Source organism: Octodon degus, unplaced genomic scaffold (assembly GCF_000260255.1).
Source record: "Octodon degus isolate 3935 unplaced genomic scaffold, OctDeg1.0 scaffold00072, whole genome shotgun sequence".
Classification (NCBI taxonomy): domain Eukaryota; kingdom Metazoa; phylum Chordata; class Mammalia; order Rodentia; family Octodontidae; genus Octodon; species Octodon degus.
The window spans coordinates 4,228,146-4,235,403 of NW_004524648.1; the positions used below are offsets into that span (position 1 = coordinate 4,228,146).

Genomic DNA, 7,258 nt, shown 5'->3' on the forward strand with positions numbered 1-7,258 from the left:
TTGTACTGGGTGGACTCGGGGCCTGAGACTGCATTTTGTTCCTTCTCTTTGTCATTTTGTATACCACTGTCTTCTGACCTTTGGTGTAGGGCTTAGATAGTGTTATTACCTTAGTACCAGGTCCAGATCTATGAAATTCCGATTCCTCCAGGTGGGTGTTTCTTGGATCTGGCTGCTGTGCTCCACTTCTTTCTGCTACAGCCGTTAGAGTTGAACCCTTTGTGTCACTCTGGCAAGATGTTCTGCTCCTGAATCATCTGGGCAGGTCTTGCCTCTAGCCTCTTTGCAGGGAGTTGGTTCCTTTTTTTGAAAAGCTTTTAATGAAGTTTTATGTATATTGTTTGCAAAAATGCAGAAAATTATAAAGGGAAAAAATATAAGCTTAATACTCACAGGCAGCAGTTAGCATTACCTATTTCTCTAGGTTTTATCACATATTTTGATGATTGGTTTCTTCACAGAAACTATTTTGTAGCCTGCCTTTCCACCCACTGCTGGTCTTGACTATCTTCCTGTATCGATAAAAGGCAGCTGTTTTCAATAATAATTTGGTAGTTATTAAAATAAGTAATCAATTCACTGCATCCTTACCCATTTGGGGATGAAAAATCCCTTCAGCTGCTCTTGGGAATAAGTATCAGATATTAAATGATTTAACGATCAGTTTCTTGAGATTCCACATGTTGGAATTATCTGGATTGCCAGATTTTACTGTTTTTTCCACATGGACACAGTTTAGGTAAGTCTGCTAGGGTAAAAGCACAGCTGCTCAGAAGCAGTGGAAGCTGTTGCCAGGGTTTGATTCCAGCAAGTCTCATGACTTGGTCTTGACTCTTGAATCTGGACTGTGTTTCCCCTGGACAAAATGTTAAATAGCTTTCCAGCCTATCCCAGCAGAGGGTCCACCCCCTAAAGTAATGTGAAAATGTGGCCACAAAATAACATGATTTCCACTAAAAAAAATCCCTCCCTTTTACTCAGCATTTGGCATGATGTCATCTGAGTTCTCTCTCTTAGGAGGCTGGGAGAATACTCAAACCTACTCTATTTTAAAAAATAAATAAATAAATAAATCTCTGTACATCTTTGGGATCAGATTTTTGATTACTTTTTAAAATTATGTTTAGATTAAATCAAAAAGTAGGGCACAGTACTTCATTTTGGCAAAAAAAAAAAGGAGGCATCTAAGGATTTGATGACACATAAATATTATATATTCCCAAACACATTCATGACAGATGTTAGGCAATGTCCTCACGTGACCCACTGAGAGGAAGGATACGACATGTCCTGCCAATTTCAGTATTTACTCTGGAATCCTAGGCTACTGCAAGCTGTTGGCTTAGTTTTTTTAGCATGTGTGGTTTTTCTTAGATATTAAAGGAATTTCAGAAAAATCTTAGATGAAGATACAAAAGCATAATAAACCCAGAAATCATCCCTCCTCTTCCCTTTCTTTTTCTATTTCATCCTGACTTCCTGGGCTTGATTTATGTAGTGGGGGTAAGCCTTGGGGAAGGAAAAAACCACAGAATTTGAGTCGGTAGATCTGGTTTCAATTCCTTGTTCATCCCTTTGCTGCAATCTTGAAAAGTTTCTTCACATTTCCCATGCTGATCCAACCCCATCCATGAAATGAAAATCAAGGAAGCTGTGCTACATGGTTATTGTGAATAAAAATGTGTGAATAAAAATGAATATAAGTGTTTCTTGTATATTGCTCAGGGTTATTTCTCATCAACTCCCTTGTCTGGGGTTACCCAGAGAGCACACATGTATGTGCTTGTTCCTTAACATCAATCACTGCCTCGTACCACCAAAAGTGGAAAGGGGGGGCTGGTGAGATGGCTCAGTGGTCTAAAGCACCTACTTAGAACAAGCTAGGCTGAGCAAAGCACAGGGACCACGGTTCAATCCCCCAGCACCACATGCCAGCCAGCCCCGCCCCCTGGTGGGCTGAGCTGGCCACACACACAAAATAAATGAATGAATGAATAAATAAATAAATTTAAAAAAAAAAAAAAGTGGAAAGGGAAGTATTCCTAGAATCCCCTGTATTATGATGTTTCCTAGATTTTAGATATGAGTCTAGTTTAGAGCAGTCACTTAGACTGTTTTGGGCTGCAAGTAATAAAATACCTCCAACAACAAAATCATAAGAAAAGCATACTCAGATTAAGATTATAGTTTTATAAAGGGATTAATTTCAAAGGCATTGCACTATAGCAGATCACGGAACTTGTATTAGAAAGACTTGTTTGTTTTCCTAAATCCAAAGAGAAAGGAAGCATTTACCAGAACCTTAAAAGAGACTCTTAGAAAAAGGAACCTTCAAAGATAAACAATAACCTTCACTGAGGACACAGCTAGCCTGAGGGGAATTTAGAGAAAAAACATCTTTGCCCTAAGTGTCTTCACTCCAATCTCCTCTTAGTGTTCCTTGTTAGCCAAACCCTGGAGAAGTCAGAAGACAAGGGGACCTGTTGAAGTGGTCCATTGATCAGCCTTCAGCACAGAGAACTGGGTATAAAAGCTGAAGATCAGACTTACAGGGATAAAGAGAAAAATATCTGCCCTAACACCACATTACAGACAGTTGTAAAAGATTGTTATCACCTCTAACACAGAAGTAGTCTCTAGTGGCCTAATAATGATGTGATCAGGGACTTAGTGTGCTCCATCTTTGTGCTCTACTTTCCTTAGTTAATGTTTCAATCTTGAGGTTCCATCCTCATGATTGCTATGTTAGCCACATTTGTAGGTACCTACAGTAAATTGCACAGACATGGCTGAAGGAAAAGAATGTTTAAATTAAGGAGAATAACCTTTTACGTTTCCCATAGACTTGCACTCCAGACTGTTGGACCAGGAGTGGGTAGTATGTGTAAAACCATACAATTTCCAAGACTGGCTAAAACATATTTATATTTGTATTTATCCTCTGGAGCTAGGATTCTCTGAATCCAGGGACTGTGACTATCCAGCCAAATCAGGCCTCTGACAGTAATGTACATTATTGAGAAACCTCGGTACTTTAAATCCAGGTGAACTGGGCCCAGCAGACTCTTTACTGGTCCCAAAATCTGACTGCTTAAAACAGCAAAGATAAAAGAATCTCCAGTTTTCCGTGGTTGTCTGGAGCTCTGTCAAGCCTTGTGGTTTAGGTAGTCATGATAGTCAAGTCCCTAGAAAAATCACACTCAATTCTACTTCTAAAGAAGTTCCGTTTCCTGTCCAGGTGTTTTCATCCTGTATTTCATTATCTTCTCCCAGGAGGCATGTGGTGCTTTGCTGAAGGAATTAAGAACCCTGTTCCTAGCATTTCCAACTCTGTGGTTACCCAGCAAATGCTGAACTGGAAGTGACAGCTCTCTCTTTGAGGGCTTTCGTTTAGTGTTTTGGCCTCTTACTAGAAGAGAAGTTTACAAACTGAAACCAGGTTCCAACAGTGGTTCATGAATTGATTACAGTCTTATTACAGTGTAAAGATGTAGGCCAAACAATGAAAGCCCTTTCAAGAGACCTTTTCAAGCCTTCAAAATATTATTAAAAGCTTGGAAATGCTTATTTAATATTCTTCTTCAGACTGAAAAAGGGAGTATCATAAAATTACTAATATGTGTATCTGGTTTTTCTCCTGTTTGTACAGTTGTGGGTTAGGAGTGAGACAGGAGGGTGTGCGTGCGTGTGTGTGTGTGTGTGTGTGTGTGTTTTGAAATTCTTCATTAAACTTCCACAGCCCTGTTTATTTTTCTACACTCTGATCATGCAAGTATCTGGCAGATTTATATTCCACTAGACAGTTTCAGATTTCAAGCAGACCATCTACAAGCTGGACCACATGTTTCTGGCATTAGATTCCAATGTAAGAGGGCAAAAAAGAAAAACTGGGAGTAGCCAGGGAGAATTTGTACTACATGTCCTCAGAAATGTCACTTTTGATTCTTTGAAGGCCTCTCCCACGAGGACTTGAGGGAGCAGGGCTGACTTTTACCCTGGCTTTGCTGATAGTGACATAGAGATCAAGTTAGCTGATGCACAGTGGTCAGCCAGCCCCAGAGATCCTGAGAATGAAAAGACATGGATTCCTAGTCATGTGACAGCCAAGCCCAATTGACATTTGAAAGGATATAGAAGCTTTTTTTTTCCAGTATTGGGGACCAAACCCAGGGATGCTGTACTACTGCACCATATTCCCAACTTTTTTTGTTTTTATTTATTTGATGATAGGGTCTCTCCCAGAATTGCCCAAGTAAGACCTCAATTTGTGATCCTCCTGCCTCTTCCTCTGTAAAAAGTGCCAGAATTAGAAGTGTGTACCACCATACTCCTATAAAAGAATTACAGTACCTTTCAGTGAAATAGTAAACATATAGGCCATGTGTGGTGGTGCATGCCTGTAATCCTAGTGCATGGGAAGCTGAGGGAGGAGGACTGCTATGAGTTCCAGGCCAGCCCGGGCTATATAGTGAGTTCCAGGCCAGCCCCTGGCTCAAAAATCATCATTGTCATCATGTAGGACAATGCACAGCTTACAGAAGATAAACAATGTTTTTTCTTTCTTTTCTACAGACTCCCTAATATCCTAAAAAGCAACCACAAGCAGTACAATTTCCTTGTAACTACTCCATTTTTAGCAGCATTTTCCTTTGTATAATTTTAAAGAGTTGGTGCTTTAGCAAACATAAAACAATTTTTTAAAGGGTAAAGACAATGAGGTGTCTTATGTATCTCTTCATTTAAATTTCCTTCTTGTTCAAAAAAGCCAAACTTTTACCCAGAATGGTCCAGACCTCTCATATGTGTCTGTGTGTTTACATGAATCTAAATTCAGGTCAGAGGTTACTTCAGAGGGGAAAGGATCTGAGATTTGATTGCATCATTCAGGCCACACACCAACTCTGAAGTTCTTTTGGCAACTTGTTTACTTGCTGCCTGTCTGGGGGTGGGGGGCAGCTGGATTTAAAAGTTAACCGTTAAAATAATAGATATGATCTAATGTCTTAAATTTATCCCAACCAATGATAGCCCATTAAATACACCGCTCCAAACAAGCTTCACTGGAAAATAGTCTAATGTTACCAAATAAAACTGATGATACATACATATACTGTGACCCATGTTTTCCATTCCTATATATAATGGCTTTGAGAAACTTAGGTGTATACATGGCACAAGAATCTCCATAGCAGTGTTATTTGTAATAACCAAAACTGTTCATTACAAGACAGATTAATAAATTGTAACATATTCATTAGACTCTGTGAGGTGTTTTTTTGTTTTTTGGGGGTTTTTTTCTTTTGAGGATTGAACTCATGATCTTCACTCTGAGCTATATCCCCAGCCCTTTTTTATTTTTATGTTGAGACAACATCCCACTAAGTAGCTAAACGGCCTAGGCAGGACCCTAGCTTTCAGTCCGCACTCAGCTGTGTGCATTACGTTTGCACACAATAATGATTCTTAAAAATGTAACTTAGTCAAAAATATTAGTCATAAAAGAATATATGTATGATTTCATTTATATAAAGTACAAAACTAAGTTATATATTCTTAAGTACAAAACATGTGACATTTTAAAACAAAGGAAACAAATAGCACAAAATTCAAGAGGGAAATTACTTCTTAGTGGGCTGAGATCAGGAAAGGAAGGGATACATGAAGTACCAGTGTTCCCAAAGCAATGGTAATAATGAGGATGTATCACAGTTGCCTACCACTCTTCCTACAAATCCTCCTACGAAAACGAAGAAGGCAGAAATACCATTAGACCAATCTTCAATTTGGATTTTTTCTTTTTCCTCTGTGTCAGTTTCATTCCAGAGTCTCAACCCAATATTTTCTGATGATTATCTGTGACAGGAAGAAAAGGAAATCCCTGCTGGGCAGCACAGCTATGATGTCAGCCACTTCCTCTGAAACATGTACTGTTTATGTCCATTAGCATTACTTTCACCATTCATTCCCTCCTGGATTATTAGTGATAGTACGTAATTTTTTTAAAAGTATAGTTCTAAAAAAAAGTTCTGCTTTTTAGAACTATACTTTTAAAAAATTATACTCCAAATCAAAAAACTGTACTTTGACAGATTCTTGGGCATCATAGAAATTTTTCATTTGCTTGTTGATTGATAAGATCAAGTGTTCTTTTACATTATTAAAAGGGTGAGAATAGCTACCTTGAGCTGTCTCTCTAGTCACACACATTGCAGGTATTATCTTAGCATGGAGAATAAAAGAAGTTGATGCAGGTTTGAACATCCTCAGAAGTGACAGATCAACATTAGAGAACATAGTCATACTTAAGTCAGGAAACAAGGGTATTCAGATATAAAAACTTTATAAAGAAAATTGGCCATGGAGATAGCTTAATAAAATAAGTGCCTGCCTGGCAAGTGCAGGGTCCTGAGTTCAATCCCTAGTACCACAAAAAATAAATAAATAAGAAAATGCATTGGCCTTGGTTAGTTGTGATATACAATTTTGGCCTTACTTATCCCAGCTGTCAGCCACTCACTTGTTTGAGATGTGTGATATGTTGTCTCCTCCTAGGGGTAGCTGAAGTTCATGCAGCTTGGGAAGGGTGAAAACCCCACTGCAATCAGCTAATTGATTAAGCCTTGTCTTTCAGAAACAGCTTGACCTACTTCCTACTTGAGAATGCACCACTCTGCTGTGCAGGCCTGAGTCAGAGAGCCCCACCCAGGCAGACAGGGAGCTGAGAGCAGGTGCACAGTTCACAACAAACAGGGTCATATTAGTGCAAGCGCATGACTATGGAGCAGATCCCAGGAAAAGTGGTTTGAGGCTGAGTTTCCCATTCCATCCAGCAGTTAGGTAACTCTGCATCAGCTTGTAAGTCATAGAGATCTTATGTAGGATTAATAGCTGATGTAGTGGTATGGGAAGATGGTGGTCATTTTGAACTAGAAATCCCAATACCATCATACTTAGTGACCTGGTCACTAAGCAACCAACCATACTGCCAGCTTTCTCTTTTCAGCTGAGGCTTTCAAAATTGTGCTTCCTGTAGTGTATGGTTTTAAATGACTCTCACCCCCACCTCAAACCTTTATTCCATGAAATAACCAAAGGACAGATGTGAGTCAGGGTAGAGAGATGTCATCCTTTGTCTCACCTGCTTTTCCATGTATCTACTTAAGCATGATGATGCTTATCCAAAGATCCTTCTCAAAAATGGCCTGTCCTGTATGCTCATCCCCTTTATTATATTTCAGCGCATTTTCGAATTAACTAC

At 39.2% G+C, this 7,258-nt stretch overlaps 1 protein-coding gene and 1 pseudogene across 3 annotated transcripts in view; one reads left to right on the forward strand and one right to left on the reverse strand.

Moving 5' to 3' along the window:
• Positions 1-7,258, forward strand: part of Ssh2 (slingshot protein phosphatase 2) — a 288,998-nt gene that overhangs the window by 272,379 nt on the left and 9,361 nt on the right. The window lies entirely within an intron of this gene.
• The window catches only part of LOC105742764, a 41,286-nt pseudogene that overhangs the window by 15,116 nt on the left and 18,912 nt on the right, over positions 1-7,258 (reverse strand).